This window comes from Uloborus diversus, chromosome 5, assembly GCF_026930045.1.
Source record: "Uloborus diversus isolate 005 chromosome 5, Udiv.v.3.1, whole genome shotgun sequence".
NCBI classification, from domain to species: Eukaryota; Metazoa; Arthropoda; class Arachnida; order Araneae; family Uloboridae; genus Uloborus; species Uloborus diversus.
The window spans coordinates 46,072,396-46,088,719 of NC_072735.1; positions in this window are offsets into that span (position 1 = coordinate 46,072,396).

Below are 16,324 nucleotides of genomic sequence, written 5' to 3' on the forward strand. Positions count from 1 at the left end.
TTAAAGTACTGAAGTCCCAGGTTTCAATTAGCAGCTACCTAACCTGCATTACATCTCTTTGAAATGGTGAAACCTTGGTAAAATCTGCTAGTCATTCAAATCGCTCTTTGTTGTATCTTATTTAAAGAAAACTACAGCTGTAAAAAATTTTCCTGCATGAAATTTGACAAACAGATACTCTTAGTTATTTATGTATTACATTTGAGAAAAAGTGCTACATCATCGGTACAGAAATATTTCTAAACGTCACAGCTTCATGCAAATTTCACAGCTATCACCATCCGACGTGCAGTCATGTTATAAAGAGTTTTTTTTTTTTTTTTTGAATAATACTTTTTTTTTTCAGAAGCTGTAGCAGGTGTTTAGCAACAACCCTTTTTTTTACAATAGAGGAGGGACTCACTTCCAGCAGAACATGTTCCAAACTTTTTGGCTGCAACTGGAGAACGGATTCTTAATGAATACGATAAACAATTGCGTCACGAGAAGTTAGATGCATTGAAATTGAAAACTAGGAGTATTTAGTAACTGTCAAGATTCAAGCAGTACACTGCAAATAATCGGTACACATTTGAAACTCTTTAAGTGTTCCAGTTGCCTGAATATGTGCTAAAATGTATTTCGAATGTGTTATGTACAAAGAAATGAAGCTGAAATGTTTTACTAATTCGTTCCGTTATAAAGAAAACGTTCCAAAAGTGCACCGAATGTGTTTTGCTGGGAATCTCTATTCAGCCGAAGTTTGGGAATACACTTGAGAACAAATACATCGCGCGCAGATTTAAGAGTGCTTGTGAAATCACTGCTTTCTTTGCTACGCCATGTTTGTAAACAATCTGGATCGGCCGCAATCATTTTCGTGATATCTTTGAATGCTCAAAAGGTACGCCACTTTCCTTTTTTTATGTTCTTTACAGATAATTTTTGTATTTGTACATTTACTGAGTTTCATACTTTTGTTTTAAATAAACTAATAATTTACCATACCACTTAACTTTTGAAATAAAATGAAATCCTGTGTTTTAAAACTGTGTGGTTACGTTAAGACTAACGTGTTACGATTCTAATTTTTAAACTTGACGATTGATTTAGGGCTCCTGTCCTTATCTTTCGATTTAGAATTTTTTAAGAGCATCGGAATTAGAGGTTTAAACAAGGGCTCCTAAACTACGGGTTATGACCCAAAAACATTTCTAATGAAGGTCGAAGGGAATTTCTTACGCTATTCAATTTTAATCTTTAAAAAAAAGCATCTCTTTCATCTAAATGCTTTTTATAAGTTCTGTCATCTACTTTTTGTTTTTACAAATAGTTCAGGTGATTTTATTTTTCTGGTTAGCAATTTTTTGATACGTTAGTATTTTCGCTTGTAAACATCCCATAAGATCAATCATCTTGTGTACAACTTTTTGGTTTAACAAACCGAAAAAAAATAAATCGCTGGAGGTTCTACGGCTTAGATTAGGTTAAACTTGAATGTGATCAAAATCTACCACAATAGTATGAATGAGATTCGAACCTAGGTCCAGAGATCAAGATTCTTCTAAGTAATGATGTTTGACAAAATATATTGTCTAATGTTTCATATCAATCAATTTTATCTTGAATTTTGAGGATAAAATATTGCGTACCATTTAGAATCTTATTTATGGATAATTAATTTTATTATCTGTTGCAGTTAAAAAAATCATGAAATTTGAGTTTCATGATCGATGTTTTGCAGAAATACCAAGCAAAATATTGTTGGAATGAATAATCTGAATTCAAAACATTAGCTAAAATTCTTATAAAGTATCTTAGTCAAATTTTTGAAATAATTAAAGCAATTAGGGCAAACAGGAAGTCTTATATAAATGTATGTTTTGAGTACGTACAATACATGTATCGGGTATCGTGTTCTTAAAAATGGGGTCATGACACAAAAATAGTTAAAACCGTTAGTTCAGAAAAAAATGCTTAACAGTTTTTTCTTTAATTCCACTTTTTAATTTGTCGTGTGATAAAAAACATGTGAATAAAAAATTTCACCCTTTATTTCTTTGAAAAAAAAAACCTTTAGTTCTTTGTAAAACAGATACAACCTGATAACGTAAACACAAAAACATTTTTTTTTTTTTTTTTTTTTTTTTTGAACCATGAAAAGTTTTATGAAAGACTTAGTAAAAATTGTTGGATAACTAAACGTGATGTCTGTTGCAGTGTAAAAACTATTTCAATTGTAATTTAGTTGTTATATGTTCTATCACATTGAGAGATAGATTAGGGTTGACCACAGACTGAGGAAACAGGAAATATCAGACTTTTTTCTGAGAAAAATGCCGAATTCAATATTAGTAACGCAAGTTTAAGCCATTTTTACAGTTCTGGAAAGGGCGTTGGGAGATCTCCCTCGGAGATTTATCTAGTCTAAAATATGTTTTAAACTGTACATTTAGGGCATTTTTAAGGAACTTTGGGTTTTATGTTCCGGGGTTCATTTCAGCGGAAAATATTTGGAAGCTAAAGTGTTAAAAACAGTTTTGTAAGGTAACTTGAGGAATAAAGGTATTATTAACCACAATATTTTGAAAATGTTTTTTTTTTTTAGTATAGTTCAAAGCTATCTTTGGTGATGTTAGAGGAAGGAAACTCTGGTTGGAGGGGGGGGGGTCTCCGGAAAATTGTAAAAACTGATGCGTCTAAAACATTTTAGCTATCTTTGATGATGTAAAGAGAAAAGGAGGAAGACAGGTATATAGGGGCTTTTTTCGGAAAAATTATTATTTTAGAAAAAATAGTAGGGGAATGTGGGGTAAAGTGAAATTGCTAAGCCGGCTAGATTTTTTTTTAAATGAACAAATTGGATTTTTTTTTTTTTTTTTTTTTTTTGAAAACTACACTTTACAAAGAAAGAACATTTAAAAAAAAGTGGAAACTTAGCCCTTTATTTTTTTCATAGAAAGAGTGAAAAATAAAATATTTTTCTGAATGAAAAATGTTCTATTCACTCATAAAAAATGTATTTGTTCGAATGAATGATTAAAAGAAGGGTAGAATGAATAATAAAAAGATAATGAACCATAGAACGAATAGTTAAATAAATAAAATACTTAATACATGAAGAAAAATAAATGACCGTATAAAATAGTGAATGAATAAGAAAATGGGTGAAGGCATGAATAAATAAGTGAATTAATGAATGAAGAAATGTAAATAAATTAATAAATGAATCCGTAAGCGATATTGTAAATAACACTGCGCGGCAAAAAAAAAACTTCAAAATGCTTCTGACATTTTGTCGGCTGATTCTTATGTAGAATGACCCCCTGAATCTGAATATGACCTCCGTTCTCCCCCCCCCTATACGTACAAATTTTTTTAAAGGACCCCCAAGGTTTTTTTTTTTTTTTTTTTTCAATTTTCTTTAGTTTTAGAGCTTTTTTTTTTTTTTTTTTTTTTTTTTTTTTTTTTTTTTTTTTTTTTTTTTTTTTTGAGCAATCACGATTGCTTATTGCTTTCATTTGACCGTCCTTGACGTTACGGTTCCTTTTTCAGCTTGGACCAGGGCTGCAGCACCACCGTCCACCGGCGGCGGCGCGGCTGGTCCTGAGCACTGTCCACCGGAATCCACTTTTGCTGGGCGGTGGCGTCCATGTCCTACACACGCATGGTCATATACACTCCATTACGTGCGCACGCCTTTACACACATACACACGCCTACGTGCACACACGTAAGCCTACACACACAACTATACACACTTAACCACCCAGGAGGAGGGACATGCTTGGGGGGGGAGACGTTTCCAGAAACAATAACTCTAATCAGTAGGGTCTTGTCGCAACTCGTGATTGCGAAAAACATAATTTGAATTCAAAGTTTCGGAATTCAAATTAGAATTAATTGGGGGAAGTAGGTCACAGATTTTACTTTTTTTTTTTTTTTTTTTTTGAGGTGAAAGAAGCTTTATATTAACTGCTAACATTGTTTTGGTGGGCAAAAGAGGTTCAAAGTTCAAGATCATGGACACCGATCGCAAAAAAGGGACTTGGGGGGGGGGGAGAATAACCTCTCAAAATAAAATAAAAATCACGAAAAACGATCTTTTTACTCTGATTTTTTAAAAACCATGTTTGTAAAAAAAATTTCGGAGCAGAATGAGAGTATAAGACTAAGCTTCTATGACTCCTATGTCCAAAAAAATTTTCGAGACGTAAAAAAAAAAAAAATATGTGAATGTCGCACGTTGCATACGAGTTGAATCGTAGGTCTTCATTCAAAAAGGCATTCCTCCGGCTGATTTCTATGTAAAATGATCCCTATGACCCCTTGTTTCCAAATACGACCATCTTTCTCCCTATCACGCCCCGTTTTAGAACCTACCCCCCTCCTCTCCCCCGCCATTTTTTTATTTGAAGGGGGAAAAGAGCATTACAATAACCGTAAACAAAATTCTGAATGATTAGATATGTGCAAAGCTCAAAATCTTATGCATATGTAGCAAAAAGGAAAACAGTGGGAGGGGCACCCCTCCAAACACACTGTGCAGCAAAAATTATTCTCAAATGCTTCTGAGGCTAATCCGCCAGATTCTTCTGCAAATTTACCCCCTGAATCCAAAAATGATCTCCGTTATCCTCCTACATGCACCGATTTTTGTAAAACTCCCCCCCCCCCCTTTTTGTTTGGGCGGGCAAGTTTTTTTTTTTTTTTTTGTTATATATATGAACAAGATTTAGAACTTTGCACATCTCTAGTCATTCATAATAATGTTTATGGTTATTGTAATGCTCATTTTCCCCTCAAAATTTAAAACAATAAATGGCTCTGAATCAGGGGAGGCGCGAGGTTCTAAAAAGGGGGGGGGGGGTAATGGGGGTGGAAAGATGGTCGTATTTGGAAACAAGGAGTCATTTTATATAAGAATCATCCAGAAGAATATCTATTTGAATGAAGACCTGCGATTCAACTCGTATGCAACATGCGACATTCATAAGACAGTTTTAAAAATTAAAAAAAAAAATTTTTACATCCCGAAAATTTTTTTGGACATAGGAATCACAGAAGAGAGTCTTATACTCTCATTCTACACCGAAATGTTTTTTACAAACATCATTTTAAAAAAGCAGAATAAAAAGATCTTTTTTCGTGATTTTTCTAATATTTGGGGGGGGGATATACACCCCAAGTCCCCCCTTTTTTGCGATGGGTGTCCATCTTGAACTTTGAATCTCTCTTACTTACCAAAACTATGTTAGCAGTTAATATAAAGCTCCTTTCATCTCCCCCCAAAAAAATACTCTAAAACTAAGGAAAATTGAAAAAAAACTTGGGGGGCTTAAAAAGAAATTGGTACGTATAGGGAGAAAACGGAGTTCATATTCGGATTCAGGGGATCATTTAACATAAGAATCAGCCGACGAAATGTCAAAAACACTTTAAAGTTTTTTTTTTTTTTTTTTTTTTTTTTTTTTTTTTTTTTTTTTTTTTTTTTTTTTTTTTTTTTTTGCCGAACAGTGTAATTGAGTGAGTAAACAAAATAAACTATTTCACTTTGTCCCATTCACCTTGCCAATATTAGAAACACAAGTAAGCTGAAAATTAACTGAAAAAAGTAAAAAATACCGCATTAAATATTAGAAGGTCTCAATTAATATTTAAAATGTTAGTAACAATAATTTTATCATTTTATTCTTATAAAAATAATTTTTGATTTACATCAAAATATTACAATATGAATGTCCTTTTTTGAAAATTGCCATTATTATCATTAATTTTAAGCTCCAGATGTATTTTTTTCCTGACTGGAATAGAGTACATGTGCTACTATATAGTTAAAATATTACGAGATTGTTGGCAGTAAAAGTAGTTATTTCACCATTTCACATTGCCCCACATTCCCCTACAGCCTACAAATAAATGTATAACGTATTGCTTGTGTTCTCGTAATTAAGCATATGTTTGTAAAAAAAGACTTTTTCTTATTTTTTTTTTTTTTTTTTTTTTTTTTTTTTTATTTTTTTTTTTTTTTTAGGTAATGGTTTCCCCGGTTGTAGAAGATTGATAGTTTCAAGCATTGTTATGTAAATTTTTTAATGTGTATGTATAAAGTTAAATAAATTAATTTCAAACACATTGTGTTTAATGACTAATTAAGTTTGATAAACTCAGTTCAGTGTTATGTGCATAGGTTTGAAACATAAATCCCATGCGTATTTTAAATTTAACTGCATTAGCTAATGAACTTGATATTAACTGTCTGATTGAGTTAGACCTGAATGTATGGCATTTAGTTGCCATCTGGAGATTAAAATGCCATACGATGGAAGCTAAAAAGAGTACTTAACCAGTCACTTCTTAAGAACCGAAACTGCCACACTATTTTTGCACCAATGAATTTTCATACACAAAGCATTTCTATTTTGAAGCAATTAGTTTGCAATGTAATAACAATCCCAACCTTAGTGTTACATGTTGCCTTTCAATCAATAATAAAAGCCATTATTAATTTCAGGATCCAAACCGCACCCCTTAAAAACAAGCACAAACCTTTAAGTTTATACAAAAGGTTTGTACTCACCTTTGGCGGGAGGGGGGGAGGGGTTTGTTTTTCACGAACACTTTTCTTCCTTATGCAAGGAACTAAAAATAATTAATCAATAATTGTCAGTGCCGGATGTACGATTTTTCCGAGCTAGGGCAAATCTTGAAACTGATGCTCCTACTCATTCTCCTTTAAGTTTTATATTGAGTTTCAACGACCCCCTCCCCCCAACCCACGGAAATAGAACAAATTTGTTGTCCCCCAAAAATTGTCTCACGGGGGCAAGGGTCCCAACTCCCCCCTTCGCCCCCGGATCCAGCACTCATCGTTTTAGTTAATATTCAAGGAAATAATTAGTCATTAAAGAATTCCACTGCACTTACATTTTTAAAAGAACACAACTAATGTTTAAGGTCATTGATCAGACACCAAGCAATAGATCACTGAATAGCAAAGTAGCACGAATTCAAACAATGAAGGCAAATTTATTTTGATCTTGAGAAATTAAAATTTTTGAAAATGAAATTTATAAAGCAACAAACTTAAGTTATGTGAGCCTTTGTTTGTACACTTTTGATTACTTTTTACAGTATGGATTAGCTTTGAATACTAAAATATGGAAATTAATATTTTAAATATATGCAGTTTCTGTACTAAGTAATATTGTGCACTACATTTTCCTGCAACCTTTTTATTGGTAAACATTGTTCGGGTGCAATTCTACTGTAAGCTATTCAATTATCTTGGAAATATCATTGTATTTTAAATTTTCATAGCAGCTATGCTAACTAATAATTAGATTCATCCAAAGCCTAAACCATCATCAGCCTGCAGTTTCAAAATGAACACGAATTTAGTGTATATTTATAATTTCTAAAAGCTCCTTTTATATTTGTGCGGTAGGTATCCTCGGATGATATTAGTGCGAAGAAATTGTTCTAAAACGCATTCTAGAAACTGTACCTGTATGTGTGCCACAAAATGTTCAGTGAAGTGTTCAAAAACGTGTCTTTAACGCGATCTTATATGTGCTTAAAAAGTACGCTAAAAAGAATGCTGAACTAAATATATGTTCCGAACTGTGTTTCTAGAAGTGTTTTGGAAACTGACCCAAAAAAAGCGTTCTAAAAAAGGGGACAAGTGTAAGTGTTCAAAAAATGTTTTAAAAAGTGATCTTACAACGGTTCTAATAAATGTTCCGAAATAAGTGTTCTAAAAAAGGAGACAAGTGTCCGTGTGAAAAAAAGTGTTCAAAAAGTGTTTGATTATTTGCAGTGTAAAACATTGGAAATAGCCTGTCAATATGGATGGAATTTATTATTTACATGAGAAAGGAATAAAATATTGAGCGCACTAGATGTAGTAAATGCAAGAGCACTTTTTATTTTATGAAATATATCAAAAATCTAGCTTTTAAGACTTTATACTTAAGAGTAAGTACCTTTCTTGTAATTTAAATACAATTTTAAACAAACTTTACGCTAATTTTATTTTTAAGGAGAAATAATTTATAATTGCAGCAATATATTGTAAATGTAACATCGGTCGCAAAATCTTTGTATTATCAGTCACGGTTGTGAAATAATTTTTATACTTTCAGTTTTTAAGTTTCGTTAATAAAACGAAGTGTTTTCATCAAGTCCAAAATCTTGAATTTAAAGGGAAGAAATCTGTTTAGATTTTACGTTATTAGTTTGAAGAGAATTTGAAATTGTATATAAGTCACTTTTCTCAATGTCTATTCTGCGTAACATCAGTCACCTTTTTTGATTCCCCTTAATTTCGTACAAAAAAATTTCATGAAGTCTGAAAACGAGTGTGGGGATAGTGATGTACCATATCATGATTTTTTACATCAATTTCAGAAGAAATAAAATTTAATTTCAAGACAGTGCTGAATTTATAAGTTCAAAATAGAGTCAAATTGTAACGTCAGTCACCGTGGACTGACCCATCCTTCTTTTTCCGAAATTTTATCTCTTTTTCCATGTCTGCACTAATATTCCTATTTCAAATAGAAATAATGTTAAGGACTTTCATAAAACTATTTTCAAGATTATCAGACAGCGGGGGAAAAAACGTTCATATCTATCAAACTGAAAGGCGCTTACGTGCCCAAAATATTGCCACTCAATTGTTTAAAAAGCACTATAAATGTATTTACATAATTTTTTTTAAAGTTTTCCATATACTCAGAATTTAGCTTAAATTATCTTTTATATCCTACAAAAGTTTTTTCATATTGTAAAATTTCACAGTATGGACATTAGTTTACATTCCGTGGTTTCTAAGAATATAATATAACTGTAGCCTTTAATACACAAGGTAAATCAAGGAGAATCGCCGCATTACTTATATTTCTTGTTATTATTGACAGAAAGCAGTCATACACGCAGTATTGGTTCAAACTGAGACTTTTGTATGTAGTGTATAGCACGAGTTTCAATTTGATGTTTACTTTTAGCAGCACAATCTTTATCTTGAGCTCATCTTGAGCATAATTACTCAACCAGAACTTTGCCTCGAAAGATTATATCTTCTAATTATCACAACCATGCATTATTTTGGAAACAAAACTAAGTGAAAGGTTTGTACAAAGTAATATGTGTGAATAGGGGAGAATATTGTACTTTTGAACATTTTTCATATTTTAATTTTTAACGTCAATCATTTAAATCAAATTTTAAATCAAAAAGTCACATTAAAATATCGCAACAAATTTCTCTGTAATATATCTTTTAAAAGTCAGACAGTTTGAAAATAAGATACTGCCAGTCATTTAAAGTAAAAGTTCCAAGCTGTCCCAAGGTACAACATCCTATCGTACCTTGGAACACATCCTGTTGTACTATGGGAAAGTCTTCACGATTCAGGAAACAGCCATATACTTAAACCAATTTTGCAGCGAAAAAAAAAATTTTTTTCACTGTAATTAATTAAATCATGAATAATGAATTATGAAAAAAGAATTATTTTCTAACATTAAATGCGTTTAATAGACTACATCAGATTAGAACGTTATTCCATGCTCCTAAACATATCTCAATTACTAAGAACCATGCATATATTGTACCTCGGAACGTGTTCTAAGGTACAATATGTTTGACTGTCCCAAGGTACAGTTACACCGTGGTTTAACAAAAACTAAAAGGCTGGTCAATCTAGATGCCTTATCATTATTTTCTCCTAACCAAAATATTTAAAGTAGTTCTCTTTTATAACAAAATTAATTCAGTTGAATAGTTTCACAAATACAAAGTAGAAAATGAAATAAAAATATAAAAAATATTTAGTTTGGAGTCATAAAATTTTCTTTATCTCGCAAAATCATTAATTTAACTCAGGGGTTACCAACCTGTGGGTCGCGACACCCAAGGGGATCGCAAAGAATTTCTTAGAGTGTCGCGGCGTAATCCCTACATTAAAAAATATATTATTGCATAGTTAAAAAATTCAAATACATAGGGAAAACAGCATCATTTTAGAGTAGCATCGTTTCTTGAACGCAATGGCGAAACCAGGAAAAAGGCTCTTCCAGCACTCCTCCCCCTCCCCCTCTCATGCCAGAGTACCTGAAGTACTAAAGTCCTCTAAGATTATCTTAAGCTTTGGTTTAGGGACTTCAATCTCTAAAAAATTCCGAGAAAGAGTCCCAAATTCACACCTTCTAACATAGTCCAAAATTGTCCAAACTTTTGTTTTTGGAACTTTAATTTTGTATAATTTCTGTAAGAGATTATCTGCACCACAACCCTTATCCAAAAAGATTTCCTGTAGTTGGATTTTTAAGACATAATTTTTAAATATTCCAGGGAAAATCCCTGTACCTTATCACGTCCCCTCACTTTATCAGAAATAGCTAAGAAATGGGTTTTCAGGTTTTTAATTTCAAAAAAAATTCCTGGGAATGTCTGCTGTCCCCCTTCACATAATTAAAGATCATAAAAAAAATTTTGTTTTTAGGGCTTAAATTTTAAAAATATTCCGGGAGAGGATCTCCGAACATTTACTCTTGTCATCAATCTACTATTCTGTGTTTTGGACTTAAATTTTGAAAAATGTCCTTAGGAGTACCCGAAACCCTTTCTTCCCTCACATCATTGAAACTCGTGTAAACTTTTTTAGGGGAGCTTCAATTCCGAAAACATTCCGGGGGGGGGGGAGAGGTTCCAAACCCAAACCTGTTCCCTAACGTTTACAAAGATGGCCTACAATTGTGTTTTTTGAACCTCAAATTCAGAATTTTTCCGGGGAAAGGTCGTCCGAACCCCTTCTTTCCCTTAATTTCAAGAAAAGTATAATCTACAACTGAGCTTATTTAGGACATATTTTAATTTTCAAAAAAGTGTGCATTGCCGATCCATCTCCCTATCCTCATCGTTAAAAATTGTATAAAACTTCATTTACAGGACTTCAACTTTGTGAAATTTCAAAAATAGTCTCCGAACTTGAACCATTTATAAAAGTCCCTGCACCTCTCCTTCTCCAAATAACACCAGGGATCGTGTGAAACTATATCTTTTTTATTTCTGCACTTATTATAGAAAAAAAGATTAAGCTTTAATGAAATACCCCAAGCAGCTTGACTCATTGTGAAAGATGCGTACGATACACTCACAACGCACACACATAGACCGGTGGCGTCAATACGGGGGGGGGGTCATCCCCCCCCCCCGGGGTGTCATCCAAAGTGGAATTGCAAGTTTTTGAAAAATATAAAGCTAAAATACATTTTTAAGATTACAAATTTGAAAATTTTCCGGGAACACAAATGATGTTGTTTCCTGAAAATTGCACAAATTTCATGTTTACAAATAAAATTATATGTTTTTTTCTTTTGCGTTCGTGGGAGGAGGGAGAGTGTGTGACACCAAAAATTACCGCCCCGGATGTCACCCTGCTAGGTACTCCACTGCATACACATAAACTATATATGCGGGACACATAGGGAGTCGCGGGTTGTTTAGTTGGTGAAAAGGGGATCGTGATGTGAAAAAGGTTATGAACCACTGATTTAACTCATTTGGTGCAGATTGTTACGATGGCACCATTCAGTGGTGAAGGTTACTATTAGAGATTACTAAAAAAAAATTGGCTGCTAAAAATAGATTCTTAGAAATCAGCAGTGTCTCAAGGTACAACACTCTCCCCTACACCATTCTGCACCATTTACGAAGGCAGGCAACTATTACGTGCGGCTTCTAAACCGTACAATACGAGATACATTACCACACCATGTTCCGGTTTACATGCTGCAGTTTTTTTTTCAAGGGTACTCCTACCATTATATTTGAACTTTGTCCCACTATGTCTTATTTTACTATATTACTGACTTTTATATTATTGAGGTCGGTTTTGTGGTTTTGATTAATGTTATGATCTTAGTTCTTCCAGTTCTAAACAACAGTGATGCTCGAGATCATTTGTTTTAGACATTGGCAAATAGCTAAATGTACCAAAATTACAAAATAAAAGGACGCAAACTCATCAAGTAAAGTTTCTCAGCAAACCTCAAATCAATTTTCTGCACGTAGAGCCTGGCAGTATAAAACCAGCAGTATAAAACCGTTCTCACTTGCTAAGAACCTAAGTAAAATATCGCACTCAAGACTTAGCCGGGCAATAACAAAGCAGCAATAAAGAAAATATCAGTACTCTTGGCTGCTATTAGAAATGCAACTAAATCAAATTCAGATAAAGATTCCGAAAATGAGAAAATAAGGAGAAAATGTGAAGCATTTAATTGTCAATGATCCCACGATGGTTCATCAGATATAAATGAATGTTAAAACATCATCAAATTCACTACATAACAATCATTGGGTTTATTGTAATTTTTTCTTAATAAATAATACTTCAGGTATTTACTGCTTTTTGTTCGTATGCGAGGAGTAGCATAACTCCTGCATACATACGGCATCGCACGCTGAGCATACAGGTGACACACCGTAGGTTTTAGAAAAAAAAATTTCGGCAATATTAGTTTTTTTTTTTTTTGCAATACACATGTTGTGTGGTAACCGTTTCATAGCACAGCATAATTTATTTTATGTGGGATTTTCGACACAGCTGTGGAAAAGGTGTGGCTTAACTTTCGTATTAACACTAATTATACAACTATTCCTAAACTGACGAAAACATAAGAACTTTTTTGTTTTGCTTTTCGATCTCCATGGAAAAAATTTTTTAAAAAAATGATTCTGTAGGAAAACAATTATGAGAAAAAGAGCTTAGATACCTCTTTTTTTTCAATAAAAAAATTTTCGCTTGGATTTTGCTACAGACATATTGTAACTTTATTTTTGTACTTTCTATAATCCTTAACATTGCACTAATGAACCCACATACCCAAAAAAAAAATCCTGAAATCCAATGGGAAATTTATCTTAATCTCTGCTTTAAACTTAAGGAAGCTCGATTCTAGATATCTTGCAGAGGGGATAAAATGATCAAGTTCTTCCATTTATTTTCAAGAATTTTGGTACCAAGATATTTTGGTACCAAGTATAAATTTCTAATGTTTACTTACACACATATAAGGGGAGGTGGAGCTCGATGCTTCAATGGAATTTGGGGGGGGGGAGTAAACCTCTTTCACAGAGCCCTTAGTGTTAACACATATTGTCAACCCTTGTATGTTAATGGATAGAGTTCCTATGTCGAAGCTAAAGGAATATTATGCCCCCTCCCTATCCCCCCCCCCTGAAGACTATTCCGACTTGTTAGGACCAGCATTTAATCTACTGAAATTTAATTAAAGCTATCAAACATTTTTCTTTTATAACGAATAAATACCATTGTGCTTGAAAATTAAATGAATGATGTATCAACGTTTTGATGTACAAAAATTGCAAAGTACTTCCGACACGTGTTTCTGTGTTACAAGGAACGCCTTTTTCAATGCGACAAAGTGTGAGCTTTTGGATGAAGTGTCATCCGATGAGTCTTTCCTCTGATGACTCTTCATCGAAAAGCTCCCACTTCAATTCATTAAAAAGGGTGTTCCTTTTAACACCAAAACACGTGTCTGCAGTAATTTGCATCTTTTTTTTTTTGCATCAAAACGTTAGTACATCATTCATTTAATTTTTCTTTCAATTAACTTTTCCGTAATAATACCCTCTACAGATAATTAAAAACTGTATATCATGCATTTTAAACCTTAAGGTTAGTAATCAAGAAGATGACTCTTTGATATCAGTTAAACTACAAAAGCTATTGAATTTTCCAATTTTTTTTTTTTCTATTATTTAGCGCCCCTTTTTATTAGTGAAGCAAACACCATTGTACATCTGTACAAACTTTATGTAATTCTTATGCGTTTCTCCTACGCATTCTACATTTTATTTTCAATAATTATATATATTCTTGTTTTTTAGTATTTGATCTCGGGTGCTTCTAAAAAGCGAGAAAGCAGGAAAAAGAATGGATTTGAGGACTGAGAGAGAGAACAAATTTTAACTTCATTCGGAGCAGGACAAAGAAAGTTTCTTATCGGTTTCAACCGAGCATTCTTTAAGTGCCCCTCTGAAAGTAAAGACGATTTATCTGAAAGAAAAAGCTGACAAAAGGTATTAGAAACGTCCTTTAGACTTCAAGAGCAGCATTTCAGACGTTTCAGTGGAAGATAAAATGCTACATAAAGTTTACTTCGAAAGCAGTTGAACTCTCTTTTCAGTTTTTTTTTTTTTTTTTTTTTGTAAAATAATTTTTAATTATTAATTGTTTTTAAAATGATTGCATCTGAGTACGGTTCTAGATACATTGTTTTAAGAGAATTTTAAGTTATGGATGGTTCTCTTCAAAGTACTTCAAATGAAAATGTAATGTATATTTTGATTTTGACATATTTCTTTTTCATAAATCTAATACTTGAAAGTAGTTTCCTTTTATCACTAGCAGACATTTTTTAGATGGTGTATTAAATCATTTTTTCCTGCATTATTTCATTAGTCATTTTATGGCAAATAAATAGCATTCATTGATATTAATAAGTTGACGGTATTTCTTGTTCTTTCATACAGGTCGAATTATGACAACTAAAACGTGTGCTATAATATTCCGTTAGAAGGACGTGTTTCGTTTTTGGATAATTATTAGGGTCTTGCTGTCTTCAAATTATAAGTGATTTTTATTGCTTAAAAAGCTTAAATTCCATGTTTAATTCAATTCATTTGCAAATTTATTAGTAATGCAAAATGTACTAATTTTATACTTTTATGTCATTTAGAAATGTAATTAGTTTTGTGGCGACATTCATTTTGAAAAATTCTATCTCTGTTAACTTTCACATTTACACACGTCATTAGCCACTTAAATTCGAAATTAGAAAATGCAAATAATATAAGGGTCATTCTCCAGAAAATGTAACTTTTGAACGGAAATATTTTTCATTTTCGAAACTTTTTTTTTTCATTCTCACATGAAAGTATTACCTACTAAAAGTAACCATAAACAATGGCCCAGCTAAGTTCCAATTATTATACTCATAAATAAGAAAATTAAAACATACCTTGTTCACGGAAATAAAAAAAAAGAATTTTTTTTAATGTTTAAAATTTGAGGCCAATTTAATATCAAAGTAGCAATTTTGTTAATTGTGGAAATAATGAGTTATTGTAATCTTTAGTGAGAATATAATATTAAGTTCTCTTAATTAGAGTACGGCTCAATTAGTAGTTATTGTTTTAGTTCAAATGTGTGTTAAAAATAGTATTTAGTAAATTAGAAACTATACTGGCAATTTATAATTGTGGTAGAATGCCTAAGATTGATGTATTTAACCTCTATCATTAATTTTCACCTCACAATTAATGACATTGATATGGTCTGTCACGTAGGTGAGATTCACGGAGGTGAGGAATTTTCCATTAATATAGGCCTAATGGATAGATTTTTCAGGGAAATATGTTTTTTCTTCGTTGCTACAATCTGCACATGTCAAGCATATGAAAACATCTTCACTTCTTTTTTACATTAACTTAAATCCCTGAAATTTGAGTTCACGGAGGTGAGAAATCAGAATAACTACACTAAGTTTTTACAGAAAAATCTATCTCCTTGTTTTTCGACAAAAATCTCACAACTTCAACTATGGCTGAAAATAAACATGGGGTTTCCCTTGTATTATGGAAAATAAAATTTGAGGTCATTACTTCCACGAGTTAATGAGGAATGGCGTTTTAAGTGTGGGTAACGGAGGTGAGCATTTTTTGTGTGACATGACTACTTATCCTAAAAAACGAACTAAAATACAATATTTAAAAAAATTAATAAACTTAAACAATTAGTATTTGAGACACTTGTGAAAGGAATAAAAAATAAATAAGTATATACTTTTAACTAAACAAAATATTAAGCAACATAAACAGTCACACCAGGTGTGTGACATGCACGGAGGTGAGAATTCACATTTTGTGCACCAAAAATATATTAAAATAAAAATTATTACTGCAAATTGGTTGGCAGATTTAAATAGATATATTTCTGGTGAAAGTAAAAAGCATCGTTAAATGAATTTATTCCTTAAAGTTTTTTCTGTAAAAGGCGTGTGACAAAAAAGTTACTTTTTGAAGAATGACCCATAAATAAAATACTACACACCTCTTACATCTATCTTTTTAATTAAAACTTATGTACGTTTTTGATTAAACATTGTTCATTTATTGTTCGAAGAGTCCAGAAAACTAATAAAACTAATTTTCTAATAACCATCACTTAATAAGCGTGTGGTACAATGTGTGCAACTACGAGTTACATCGATTAAGAAACTTAATGAATATAATTCTAGTCCGTGCTTTC